The 15252-nt window shown below is 33.4% G+C and overlaps 1 long non-coding RNA gene across 1 annotated transcript in view; it reads left to right on the top strand.

The window, feature by feature from the left end:
• The window catches only part of LOC122686126, a 248883-nt gene extending 235756 nt beyond the window's left edge, over window positions 1-13127 (top strand). The window contains exon 3 of the long non-coding RNA XR_006338628.1: window positions 13024-13127. This is a non-coding gene — a long non-coding RNA (uncharacterized LOC122686126). The remainder of the gene's footprint in view (window positions 1-13023) is intronic.
• Window positions 13128-15252: the final 2125 nt, after the last annotated feature.

The raw sequence follows: 15252 nt of genomic DNA, 5'->3' as shown, positions 1-15252 counted from the left end.
TTATTCCTACATGGAAATTTGAAAATCACTTGAAATATATATTTTAAGCCTTTAAACACCACTCTTTAGCAACTATAAATTCATTTTTTATTCAGTTCACATTAAGATTTTATAATCAGAAATATTACAGGAATAAAATATTAGTAACCAAGATATTCACTGTGCATCTTTTATATTAAAAGCAATAGCAGTAAAAAGATACCTGTGTAACAGCTTTGGAAATCATTAACAGAAGCATGATCTCGGTATTGGCAAAAGATTGTAATTAAAATTGTCTTATGTTAATTTGAACTGTATATGTTTATCAAATTTTACCACTTTTGACCTACAAAAGGGCTTTGCCTATGTTTCAGCTTAACACTGTGAATGATTATGTAAGCCGTAGAAGATACCCATAGATTTAGATGCAGAACTTGCAACTCTATCCAAAACTGAGATTAATTATGCATTATTATATCTAAACAAATTTCTCTACCAATTGGTTAAACTTCAATATGTATAGCTACAAATTTTTAGCCAATGGATGGTCTGAAATTTACTGAATGTGTATTGCTTGAAATACAGAATATATAACCATCAGCAACTTATAATATATAACAGGAATCACAAATTGTATTCATGAGAACTTCACAAACAGTGAAGAGTCAGTTTTTTTTAATTAACTAATTTTTTTAATTGAAGGATAATTGCTTTACAGATTTTTTTTTTTTCTGTCAAACCTCAACATGAATCAGCCATAGGTATACATATATCCCCTCTTCAAGAGTCAGTTTTAATAAAGGTGTTCAGGGGTAGAATTTATGTAAGAATTTGCAAGCCCAGCAATGAATTGATCCCACAGACCTCTTAAAGGTATACTGTATAACTTAGTAAATATTTCTTTTTGGCAATGAACCGAAAAGGCAGAGGTTATTAAGAAGAGTAACAGGCCACGATATTTATGTTTCACATAGCTTCCATAATTATCCAACACATGACATATATTTCTTTTAATTAAAGCATGGTAGAACGCAGGAATTTGGTAATCTGTCTCATAATGCTCATAAGCTTAGTAGTAATAAACTTTGCTAAATACTAAGTTTGAGAAAATGCTGTGCAGGCAGATGGTGACTATGAGCCTCGAGTCTCTCCCAGAGCTGCAAACAGTACCATCTGCTGCTCTGCTGGTTTCTTTTTTGTTCATTGGTGTCAAATTTAATGGGGGATCACACTTTACATTTTAATTTTACACCCTGGCCACAATGGTGGGAGCTCTTGTCTCCCACAATATAGAATTATTCCAGTAAATAAGGAATTTTTTTCTTCCTTAAAAACAAAAGCCAAAAAGCAAACAATCAAACAAAAAAACAGAGACTTCCACTTTCCTATTCATGATGGAGCAATAAGAAATGGATTAAACCCTTCTGTTTGAAACTAACACATCACATCAGGTATATCAACAACACTTTTCCAGACATTGGACAAGAGTTTCCAGGTCAAAGCATGTAGAAGAAAAGCCTAGGTGAAGCTCAGCAGACTTCCTGAGTTAAGGATCGAGACCTAGAGGTCTGAGAAAACAAAGAAAGTGGAAATCATAGGGGAAATTATTAGAGAGGAGAGATCAACTCAGAGCAGTAACTCTGGATGTCTGCAAAGATATTGACTCTGTATTTAGCAGAGTACTGATAGCAAACCTGAGAGAGGAAACACTGGAAAATTGAGAAAGACCCATCAGAAAAGATAGAAGGTAACAAGGCCTATACTTACATTGGGCTAAGAATAATGTCTGTCCATTCCCACAAATAAGGCTGGAATACTATGTTATTCACATTACTTTGGGTAGGTTATGCAGGAGTATGTTATATGTAGTTACTAAAAGTAAGACCTAAAGTGTCTTAGGTCTAGATGAAAGCTCAATAACATTAATAATTTTTTTAAATACATAACTCAAATAGGTAAAGTTCATAATGTTTTGTCATTACAAACAAAAATGAGCAGAAATGCAAAGAAACAGGAAAAAAGGAGACAGTACAGTCAATTGAAACTGGCACAGATATTAAAATTAACAGATAAGAACATTAAATCAGTTATTAAACCAACTCTCATATGTTGAAAAATTAAGTAGAGCAAGATTTTCAAAGAACAAATCTTTTCCCCATAGCAACTTCAAAACTGCAAACTTGACAAAATTAATCATTAGACACTCTGTAAATCAAGCAAAGTGTACAACATTATGAGAAGTATTTGTGTTTGTAAACCTGCCAAACTTAAATTAAGAGCAGTGAAAATCTGTTACTTTCTTGTTTTAATCTGCACCCAAGTTTTCCCCATTATGACAAAATAGAGAATTACCACATGGGACAGGTCATAAAGACTAGCATCTTCTACACACAGTTTTAAGGAACTCACTGAATTTAGAGCTTTGGATAATATTAATGATCAGTGGCATTGTCAATGGATCAGTAGAAATTATGTAAGCTGATATGCATATCAAAATGGAAAAATATTTAAAATTATCAGAGACTCAGAAGTTTGTACAAAACCAAGTACACCACCGTATGTGTAGTTGGAATCAAGAAGGATAGGAGCAAAAATATTAGGAACAAATATTAAAGAGATAATGAGTAAAAATTTCTCAGAGGAAAGGAGGGAGGTAGAGAGAGGGAGTGAAAGAGACAGACGGAGGAAAGGAAAGGTAGGATAAGCACAGAGCTCTTCTTATGGATATATCATAAGTAAAGAGTTGAAAGCAAAGGGCATAGAAAATAAATTGAAATCCTTAAGAGAATAACTAAACTATCATGTTCAAATGACCCACAATAAGATTAGCATCTGACTTTTCATCAGAAACAAGGAGGCCAGAAATGAATGAAATGACAAATTGAAACTAGTGTATGAGAAACAAAAAAATCAACCAAGAATTCTGTATCTAGCCAAACTATCCTTCAAAAGAAGAGAAATAAAGATATTCCCAAAATAAAAATAGAGTGAGGCAGTTCATTGCTGGCTGACCCATTTTACAAGAATTAGTAAAGAAACTCCTTCAGACTGACACCAGATGTCAGAATAGTTATTCAGATCTTCAGGAAAAAAATAAAAATGATTGTATGCACTATATATGTCATCTTAATATAAAAGACTCAATAGACATATGTATTTTTCATTTAGTCTGTTGACTTCTTTGACACAAGGTTGCACAAAGCAATATTGTAACACTGTGTTGTTTGAATTCTAATGACAATAGTAGCATAAAGGATGTCTCAGGAAGTTGAGCTGAACTTGAGCAAATTAGCTATATTTTACCCAAAATAAATAATTATTAATCTGTAGTTGTTTGTGATAAGATATATCTTATAGTGTTATATCTAAAAAAATAAAATCATAGTAAACATAAAATTAACAAATTGATATGAAAAAAACACACTAAGATAGACTTTTAGTAGAAACAAAAAGGTGCATTTTATAATGATAAAGGGGTCAGTACCTCAAATACATAGGACAGTTACAAATGCATGTTCACCTAAATCACAACCCCAAAATACAGGAAGTAAAAATGATAAAAAAGAAAAGAGGAAGATATAATTTAACAACTAAAATTGGAAATTTCAATGTCCTGTCTTCAATAATTAATTTTTCTCTGTCTAGAAAATCTAGACAGAGATTTAATAGATATATAGAATATTTGAAAAATATTTGTATCAATAACTTCACATAATTGATTTATATAACATTTCACTGAAGAGTACAGTAAACATTATTCTTCCAAATATGTATGAAACATATACTAGGCCATAAAACAAGATAAATTAAGATTGAAGTTATACAAAGTAAATTCTCAACCTGCAATAAAATTATATTAGACTAGAAATTAGCAAAAGAAAGAAGTATTTAAAACTTTCCAAATATTTGGAAATTTGAACAGCATACTTCTAAGTAATCTATGATTCAAATAAGATAATGCAAGATAATTTAGACAATATCCTGATTAAAAAATAACATCAAAATTTATAGGAAGTGGCTAAAGCAGTGATTAGAAGAAAATATGTAACTTAAAATGCCTTTACCATAAATGAACAAATTTGTCAGATAAATAACCTCTTGTATGTTAATAAATTTTTAAAAATAAGAATAAATTAAACTCAGGCAGAGAGAAGAAAAGAAATATAGGCAACATCAAGGAAATATAAAACAGAAAATTAGAGAAAATCAATAAAACCAAAAGTGGATTCTTTTAAATATCAATAAAGCTGACAAATATTTATCTAGACTAAGAATGAAGCAGATAAGACACAAATTATCAAAATCAAGAATGAAAGATAACACACTACAACAGACCCTATAATTTAAGGGATTATTATAAATAGTTTTGGGCATTATATTGGACAGCTTATTGAAATAGGCAAATTCCTAGAATCACACCAGTATCAAAACTTATTCTAGAAGAAAAAACATTAAAATAGACCTAAAATAAGTAGAGACATTGAATTACTAATTAAAAATATTCCCACACAAGTGGTACAGCACAGATGACTTATTGGTGAATTCTATCAAATATATAAAAAACAGCATCAAATCTTTAGCAAACTCTATCAGGTTATAGAGACCAGAATTATACTGATTTGAAAGCCAAAGACATTGCAAAAAAAGAAAACTATAGACCAATAGCCGTATGAACATAAACACAAAACACGAAAATATTAGAGCTGACAGCTAGCAATATTTAAAATGGGTTAGATGCCACAACCAAATAAAATTCATGCCAGAAATGTGAGGTGGGATTAACATTAGAAAATTAACATAACACACACTATTAGTAGAATAAAAGACAAAAAATACTAATTTCAATTGATAAAATTAATGATATTCAGTTAATATCAGATTGCAAATGCATTTGACAAAACTCAATCCTCATTCAAAATAAAACCTCTCAACAAAAGTAAAAAGGAAATTTCATTTACCTTATAAAGGGAATCTAGGAAAAACCCACATCTAACATCATAATTAAGCATAAAAGCCTGAATTTCTTCTAAGGTCAGGAACAGGCAAGGATGTCTATTTGCACTACTTCTACTGAACACTATACTGAAAATTCTAGCTACTTCAACAACAACAAAGAAAAAGTTAAAAGGTACTAAAGATATCCATGGTGAAAAGGGAGGGGAAGAAAATCTCTTTGTCAGTCAGTTGAATTGCTCAGTCGTGTTCGACTCTTTGCGACCCCATGAATCGCAGCACGCCAGGCCTCCCTGTCCATCACCAACTCCCGGAGTTTACTCAAACGCATGCCCATCGAGTCGGTGATGCCATCCAGCTATCTCATCCTCTGTTGTCCCCTTCTCCTCCTGCTCCCAATCCCTCCCAGCATCAAGGTCTTTTCCAATGAGTCAACTCTTCGCATGAGGTGGCCAAAGTACTGGAGTTTGAGCTTCAGCATCAGTCCTTCCAATGAACACCCAGGACTGATCTCCTTTAGGATGGACTGGTTGGATCTCCTTGCTGTCCAAGGGACTCTCAAGAGTCTTCTCCAACACCACAGTTCAAAAGCATCAATTCTTCGATGCTCAGCTTTCTTCACAGTCCAACTCTCACATCCATACATGACCACTGGAAAAACCATAGCCTTGACCTCTTTAATTGTAGGTGACAGCAAATTATGAAAAATATACACATAATAAATTCTAAGCAAATTCTATATAGACCATTCTAAGAAATGTACATATAACAAAACTGCTATAACTAATACAACACTTTAGGAAGCCCTTAGAACACAAAATCAAGGTACAAAAATCAATTAATTTATGCTAAATATAAAACACCTAAAGGAGAAATGAAGAAAACAATTTGATTTATAATAACATCAATATATAAAGTACTTATGAACAAATTTAACCAAAAATAGTGCAAGATTTGTGTATGGAAAAATACACTGAGGGAAATTAAAGATGTAAATGAATGGAAAGGCATTTCATGTTCAAAAGATAGAAGAAGCAATATTGTCAGGAAACCAATTTATTCAAAATTGACTACAAATTCAATGCAATTGTTATCAGAAACCTGAGAATTATTATGGAGTTCAACAAGCTGATTCTTAAATGTGTTGGAAATTCAACAGACTGATAATAGCCAAAACAATTTTGAAAAAACACAGTAAAGTTGGAGGACTTATACTACATGATTTCAAAATTCACTATAAAGCCACAGTAATCAATGCACTGTGTTATTTGTACAAATATATGCATATAAGTCAGTGGAACAGAATTGAAAATGTTCAGTGGAACATTCTGACCTTCTGGAAGCAGAATGCACTTCTGTGGAATTACACTTCCAATATGTGCAGTTTATTATGTTAGCTTTACCTCAGTAAAGTTGTCAAATAAAGCCCAGCTACAGTGACATACTATACAGTCAAATATTAATACTTCAAAAAGTGATATATGTTTATTTTATTCATAGCATTTTTATTTGCTGCGTGTGTATTCTTGGACTTCCCATGTGGTGTAGTCATAAATAATCTGGCTGTCAGTGCAGGAGACACAAGAGATGTGGGTTCAATATCTGGATTGGGAAGACCCATAGAGTAGGAAATGACAACTCGCTCCAGTATTCTTGCCTGGAAAATTCCAGGGACAGAGGAGCCTGGCGGGCTATAGTCCATGGGGTAGTATATACATACTAATTAGGGATCAATTTTGTTTTTCAGGTAGAATTGAGAAGCATCTTACTTTAGGGCCTAATCCAACAACCCTAGAAATGTAAAAAGTCTTTAGCTGTCTGTGACTGGAAGCATGAAAGAAAAGAAAATTGACTTTCCTTCCTTGTTAACTTTTTACCTTTTTTTGGTAAAGTCGAAGGAAGGGAAGTGAAGTGAAGTGAAGACGCTCAGTCATGTCCAACTCTTGGTGACCCCACGGACTGTAGCCCACCAGGCTCCTCCATCCATGGAATTTTCTAGGCAAGAGTACTGGAGTGGGTTGCCATTTTCTTCTCCAGGGGATCTTCCCAACCCAAGGATCGAACCTGGGTCTCTGGCTTTGCAGATAGACACTTTATCCTCTGAGCCACCAGGATCGAAGGAAGACCTGATATTAAATGTGTAGTTTTAGGAATGAGACAATATGAGAATATGTTTATTTGAACTGAGAGATTTTATGAAAGTCATCTTCATGTACTGTGAAATTTGGTATGAAATAAAAGATGAAAGTATTTATTTAAACACTGTTCTAAGTAATTAAAAATCTGTGTTCCTTGAAACTCTAATGACGATCTACTTTTAAGTAAAAACACGTCACTAAACTGTTTCCTCATGCATAAAATGAGGAATTTGGTCAGATATAGCAAAAAATATTGTCTGTTTGTAAAAAGCTACATTTCTAGAAAGTATGCTGCATTTGTATTCCTCTTGTTAATAAATTTCTTTAAGATGAGCAAGGTTTTATTTTTCATTTTTATTGAATTATTTCCCTAGACTTAGTTTAAGCAATTTGTTTTATATATTAGACATATTTTTTGATGAATGAAGAATCAGGGTGAAAAAGTTGTCAACAAACCACTTTGTTTAAATAAAAATACAAAAACCATTTAAGAACATGAGATACCAGTCTAACGGAACTTTACCATGTTAATTGTAAAGGAAAAAAAAAAAAAAACAAGACATATCACTGTCTGAACAAAATCACTTTGTTTTAAAAATAAGTAACTCTCAAAATGGTTAGTTTTGTTATTTTAATTATCTTAATTATGAAACGATATACAAAAGTCTGATTTTGATGTATTAATGGAGTTTTGATGTTTTCATTTGCTAAATTGTCTGACTCTTCGAGACCCCATGGACTGCACACACCAGACCTCCCTGTCCTTCCCTGTCTCCCGCAGTTTGCTCAAAGTCACGTCCCTTGAGTCGGTTATACTATCCAACCATCTCATCCTCTATTGCCCCCTTCTCGTCTTGCCCTCAATCTTTCCTAGCATCAGGATATTTTGTAATGAGTAGGTTCTTTGCATCAGGTGGTCAAAGTATTGGAGCTTGAGCTTCAGCATCAATCCTTTCAATGAATATTCAGGGTTGATTTCCTTTAGGATTGACTGGTTTGATCTTGCAGTCCAAGGGACTCTCAAGAGTCTTCTCCAGCACCACGATCTGAATGTATCAGTTCCTTGGTGCTCAGTCTTCTTTATGGTCCAACTCTTACATCTGTACATGACTACTGAAAAAACCATAACTTTGACTATACAGACATTTTTCAACAAAATGGTATCTCTGCCTTTTAATACACTGTCCTGGTCTGTCATAGCTTTTCTTTCAAGGAGCAAGTGTCTTTTAACTTCATGGCTACAGTGACAGTCCACAGTGATTTTGGAGCCCAAGAAAAATATGTCACTGTTTCCACTTTTTTCTCTTTCTATTTGCCATGAAATGATGGGACCAGATGCCATGATCTTAGTTTATTGAATGTTGAATTTTAAGCCAGCATTTTCACTCCTCTTTCACTTTTAATTCCAGTTTTGTGATTCATCCAGCTTGGCATTTTGTATGATGTACCCTGCACAGAAATTAAATAAGCAGGGTGACAATATATAACCTTGATGTATTCCTTTCCCGATTTGGGACCAGTCCCTTGTGTTGTTCTATGTCCAGTTCTAACTGTTGCTTCTTGTCCTGCATATAGGTTTCTCAGGAGACAGGTAAGGTGGTCTAGAACTCCCATCTCTTTAAGAATTTTCCACAGTTTGTTGTGATCGACACAATCAAAGGCTTTAGTGTGGTCAATGAAACAGATTTTTTTTGGAATTCCCTTGCTTTTTCCATGATCCAGTGGATGTTGGCAATTTGATCTCTGGTTCCTCTGCCTTTTCTAAATCCAGCTTGAATGTCTAGAAGTTCTCAGTTCACATACTTTTGAAGTCTAACTTAAAAGATTTTGAGCATTACCTTGCTAGCATGTGAAATGAGTGCAGTTGTGTGGTAGTTTAAAATGTTTTTATCATTGCCCTTCTTTGGGATTGAAATGAAAACTGACTTCTTTCAGTCCTGTGGCCACTGCTGAGTTTTCCAAATATGTTGGCATATTAAATATAGCACATTAACAGCATCATCCTTTAATTCCATCACCTCCACTAGTTCATAATATGCTTCCAAAGGCCCACTTGACTTCACATTCTAGGATGTCTGACTATACTTTAGTGGCTGGGTCATTAAGACTATATTGGGTAGTTCTTCTGTGTATTCTTGCCACCTCTTCTTAATCTCTTCTGCTTCTGTTAGATCCTTGCCATTTCTGTCCTTTATTGTGCTCATTTTGCATGAGATGTTCTCTTGGTATCTCCAGTTTCCTTGAAGGTTTTATTATTTATATTTGCTTTAATCCAGTTTTTCTAAGGACACCTATAATATATTGATTAAATCTTTTTGTTAACAATTGAATCACCGTGTTTTCTAATACCATGACAAAGTTAACTTTAAGCAGAATGTCCTTCTGTGGAATTTTACCCTCAACATAAACTTAACTGGGATCCAATAAATTTCATTAGATGTGCAGGGTAATAAAATCATGTTTCTCTCTCTCATTTGAAGTATTGTGACAGTAAACTAGACCAGTTTGATGAATGAGGTGGTTGAAGTCCATATAATCTTCCCATGAGTGTATACTAAATGTTGTTTCCAGTAGCGTTCAAAATATCTAGAATGTCACAAAATAGAATTGCAAATTTTTATTTTGTTGCATTGTTAAATACATTTTCTCTGTCATGTTGCTTGATGTCCAGTATATCTAAATAAGAGAAGCAATGTTTTCTCAAGATTTTGTAGTCAAGCACTTCCATTTTGGTGGACTATTTTTAAACACTATCATGCATATGTTTCTGAGATGTTACCATTTTGAACTTTCACAGTATACTGTTATTCTTATACAGTGTAAAATTTTTTCACCACAACAAGAGCAAACATGTTTAATTGATGTAAAATATCAAGTAGAATTCAGTCACATTTTTTCCTAAAATTATTTTCACAGTAGATATTTTATACAGGATATTTTAAAAGTAAAGAAGATAAACTCTAGTAGGTCACTTCTTGCCGCCATTTCAAATAAAATAAGATCATGATATTTGAAGGGAACTATGACATTAGAGGGTCTTATTTTATTTTACATTTAATTGAGCATGGAGAAAAAATTTACTGTGTTGAAACAAATACTTTATTACACGTTTGACTTTTTTTTATTGTTCAGCTGCCTTACATAAAAAAGATATTATTCTTTTATGATATCTGGGGCATTGTATAGCCAAATGTTAGTCTTGCCAATGTGATGTGTTGTCCTCATAAATCTTCCAACTGCTTAGTATATTTCAATTTCATTTGTCATTATTAGCTTCCTTTATATTTGGGAATATTAATTTAGGTAAAAACTTGAAGTTAACACCTCATAAATAATGATTTGATGCTGTATCTCTTACCCAATGGAGACAGACAACTTTTACATGTTTGCCCACTCTTAAGAAATCCTCTGTGTTTCATAATTGTTACTCATTCTCAAAATCTGGGGTTCTCTACCAAGTTTGCTATACCTGTCCCAAATGACTAGAGACCAGAAGTATGAAAAAGGAAAGGACAGCTGAACCAATCAGACACTCCCTGAAAGAAATTTGAAACTGGATTTGAAAGGACAGATACAGGTCATGTAACTTTAGAGTAGAGAACCAGTTGTAATAAGACAGTAAATAAGATAACCTGTCTGTTGTACAAAAAATGAATCAGATGTGAAAGAGACATGTAGCATCTGACAGAAGACTTAGCTTAGTTCCCAGCATGTTTGTTTTTCTTTTTTTTTTTTTTTGCCTCAACCATTCTGTGTCTTGACACTACTCTTTCTACTTGATTTTTTAACCTGAGACTTATCATTATAAGGAAATTATTATGAGGTCTTAAGCTAGTATTAAAGAAAGATAAAAATAAGAAAGAAATGTACTGCTTTCTATTTACCATGCACTGTTCTAAAACCTTATTCATATTAACTCATTTAAGTGTTGCAGCTCCTGGAGTTAGGTATTATTACTATCCTCATTTATAGATAATGAGGATACCGAGGCACATTGTCATTTAGTCACTAAGTCATGTCCAAATCTTTTGCAACCCCATAGATTGTAGCCGACCAGGCTCCTCTCTCCATAGGATTTCCCAGGAGAAAATACTGGAGGGGGTTGCCATTTCCTTCTCCAGGGGGTTTTCCCAAACTCCTGGTGAGCAGGTGGATTCTCTGCCACCTGGGGGCTTCCCCTCATAACTTATGCCTCTTTTATATAAGGCAGTTGAACGAAAAAAATATGGAAAGTATAATAAATAATTTATTTAAACACATTAAAACTTTTGTCCATGCTCTATTAAACATAGACTCCTATACTTGCAGCTAGAAAGTCTAAAATAGGTTTCCTGATACTAAATAAATAAAACCAAGCAAAATAAAACAAACCAAACAAGTAGACAAAACAGGAACAATCTTAAATAAGGAACCTGGCAAGAGAGTTACATGAAGCAGAGAAGACTCGAGAATCCCTTGGACTACAAGGCCATCAAAATAGTGAAACCTAAGGGAAATCAACCCTGAATACTCTGAAGCCCCAATACTTTGGCCACTTGATGTGAAGAGCCCACACATGAGAAAAGACCCTGATGATGGGAAAGGCTGAAGGCAAAAGGAGGAGGAGGCTACAGAGGATGAGGTGGTTAGATAGCATCCTTGACTCAAAGGACATGAATTTGAGCAAAATCCAGGAGTTAGTGAAGGACAGAGGAGCCTGGTGTACTACATTCAATGGGGTTTAAGAGTTGGACATGACTTAGTGACTGAATAACAATGGCACTTTTTCCATACAAAGACCAGAAACAAAGACTCTCCCTTGGTAAATTATCACTTTAAGCCATTAATTCTCAAAGGAGATGGGTGATATTGTCCCCAGTGGAAAGACAATCGGTTCCTGGGGTGAAAAAATTTTTTTATGTATATAGGCATATGTATATTGTTTTCATGGTATCAAAATTACATGTGAAAGGCAATTAGAAAAAGCTATCCTAAAAAGCTATGTAAGGGGGCAATAATGAAAAGAAAAAAAAAAGATTAAGAAACATTGCTTTAAATTAATTGGTTTTTCCTATGTATATGGAACTCAACTTCCTCCATGATACAAACTATACATTTTTTAAATTAGAATGTCCTAAGAATTTGTACTTCTAGGATTTGGAATAAGCTTTTATCTATACTTCTCAAGTTCAGAAACATTATTCAAGTTGTTTTCTGAATTAAAGAGCTGCAAAAAATATTTATGTTTTCTGTCATTAAAAAGCATTTCAAAAATAACACTCTTTTTGAGCTCTCATTTGACCAAAAATAGCTTTCCTTTTAACTGATGAAACTTGTCGCTGGCTCATTCTTCCATGGAAACAGCTGCTAGTTGTATGTTTGAACATATTTGCTTAAGAAATACAAAATTATTAACATTCTAATCCTCTAACCTTTTAAGGCGAGCCAGCTGTGATTATTCACAGCTAGACCAGAGCGTTTGGTTTCAGCTTTGTAGAAATTTCTTCCCTTTATTTCTCATAGACTATTACCTGAACAATTTGATTTTCTGAGTAGGAACTATGCCATATGTAAATCAGCCTCAACTATTAGCCCCAAGAACTAGGGAAAATATTAAAAAATGTATTAATCTGGTTTTGCCAACAGTAAACATTGTTTGTTGCATTTTCATCTTATTAAAAACTTATAGCACTTACTATGTACTATAATACTGTTTTAAACACATTAAAATATTAATTAGCTTAATCTTCATGAAGTAGGTACAATCATTACCCTTGCTATTTTTGTAATTTAAGAAATAGAGCCAAAGAGTGGTTAAGCAAATTGCCAAGGGCCACACACATCTGGTAAGCTCCAATGCCACATTCAAATAGAGGCCATCTGGCTCCAAACCCTGTGCTAATTATCATTAAACTCCAATATTCCACACACCTAATTAATTATCTTTCTTACTCTTTCTTATTTATCTTCACAGAAACCCAAAGAGGTAGCATGGTTATTACTTCCATGTTGATGGATGGAGAACATGAAGAAGATGGATTTTGAGTACTTGGCCCTAAATCTCAATATTGTTAAGAGGTAAGCATCAGATTTGAATCTAGATCTTTTTTGACTCCAGAACCCCTATGCTGCACTCTGACAGGACCTCACACCAATTGCTTCTCAACATATCAAGGTAATATGTATCATTTATGGAAAATCACCACAGACTTGTTTATATATCACTCTAATAGTTTGGCATAAATCAATCCGTTAGTCACAGACTAAAAGTTTGTTTCTCACCTGTAATAGCATTTTTTGCCCAAGAGAATAATTTCTGTATCAAGTTGGTTGACACTCTGGCCACAGAGTTCCTTTTTTATTTACAAGAATTGAAAATATCTGTCTCTTTATAGTTTTGAATTATTACTGAAGTAGCCTTTTAATTTGACCTTGTAGATTCCAATACAAATGGTAATCACTCACATCTTTGCCAGGTTCTAAGTATAATGGATCCTATCCCAGCATGTTTACCTTGTTCTGAGTTCAGATATGAAGAAGTCTGCCATCTACAAATGTAAGTACTATCTTATTACCAAGGAAAGTGATTTATTTCAGTTCAAAGTGATAAATATTCATATAGTAGTATCATAAGTTATGCCATACCATGCTTTATATTGTATTAAAACCTCACATTGCAATCCAATTATGTTGGCAAGACAGATATTTTACTACCATTTTATAGATGTTGAAATGCTCCAATGACGTCTAATAAAGGTAAAGTTAGAGTTGGGACTTGTTTGCCATTGTGTAGATTCTATTAAGTGTATATTTGGTGGAAGAATGAAGACAAGGATGCTGCTTCCCATTGAAAAGGTTGGTTATTGTTTTTCTGTAATCCAGTATGGACCCAAATAACATTGATATCTATAATACAACAACTGGGTAAAACATTTAAAAACTGAAAAGTGAATAGGTATGTTGTTTTGTGAACAATTTAATACATTCCAAATAGTTAATATGCACTATCTGTATCTCTTCTACCTTCTCCCTGACCCACCCTTCCCAATATTTATTTCCCAGGTTTGTGGTCACTTGAATATCTATTTATATGGGCTGTGCCTCCACATACACACACGAGAGCTTGAGGAAGTTTTACCCCCTCTCACGTGCTATCATTTGATGCATTCAGGCTCACGTTACAGAGAAACACTGTGTGATGCAGATATCACTATTCACTTTCTAACACTGAGAAAGTAGTTGTCATAGAGAAATAAAACTATCAGATATTCCACAGAAGCGGGAGTATTTGACTTTAGTTATATCATTGAATTAATTATAAAGTCTTATCTCTAACTTATTCTTGTTCTTTTTATCCTCATAGAATGTTAGAATGAAGTATCTATGCATTCAACATAGTAAATGCCTTCTCCTGTGGAAAGCCTTTAAGGTCCATCTGAGGCCCAAGAGAATAGCAAAAAGATAGCTTCTTGGGTCTGGATCCAATCTTAGATTTAAGGCAGGGTTAGAAAATGATTTTAATTTTATATTGTCACCTGTAATCATTTAAAACTGTCTTTTGGAGTGCTCTGTTGCCATTCCTAGTTCATTAAGAAATAATATTATTTGTGAATACTAAACTATTTCATAGTTTTGTATGAGAAAATATATAACCGTTGTTCCAAAAAATACCAGCTATACCTTAAAGGAATGAGTTTCAGGTGGATTGAGAATTCCACATGTCTCTCCATTTAGCTCACTTGGATAATACAGATACCAACAATGGGACACATACATTGAATGTGTATTTGAGTGGCAGATCCATTTTTTTCTAGAAATAATTATCTAATTTAATGTACCTAATGATTCTTAGGTACCTTGAGTTATGCCCTTAGAATTTCTGATTATTTAACAGGGAACCATTGTGATCTAATGAGAAAAAAACAAGAAAAACTTAATGTTTCCCTAGGGAACATAAGAATGATAGTGAGCGGTTGAATTGACTACCAAAAAAAAAAAAATTAAAAAAAAAAAAAATTTGTTCATAAAAACCATGCTAAATACATTTCTTCTTAGGATGGATAATTACTTCAGAGTAAAAAAAAATAGAGTTAAATTCAAATATTTATATGCATATTTATTTAACTAAAATAAATTATATTTTAATTTTATTGCTTTGATTAATAATCAAGTGAACATTCATTAACTTTATATGCAACCCAAG

The sequence above is a fragment of the Cervus elaphus genome, chromosome 29, assembly GCF_910594005.1.
Source record: "Cervus elaphus chromosome 29, mCerEla1.1, whole genome shotgun sequence".
Classification (NCBI taxonomy): Eukaryota; Metazoa; Chordata; class Mammalia; order Artiodactyla; family Cervidae; genus Cervus; species Cervus elaphus.
Note: the sequence above shows the minus strand (reverse complement) of the source record. Positions and strands in the feature narration are given on the sequence as shown.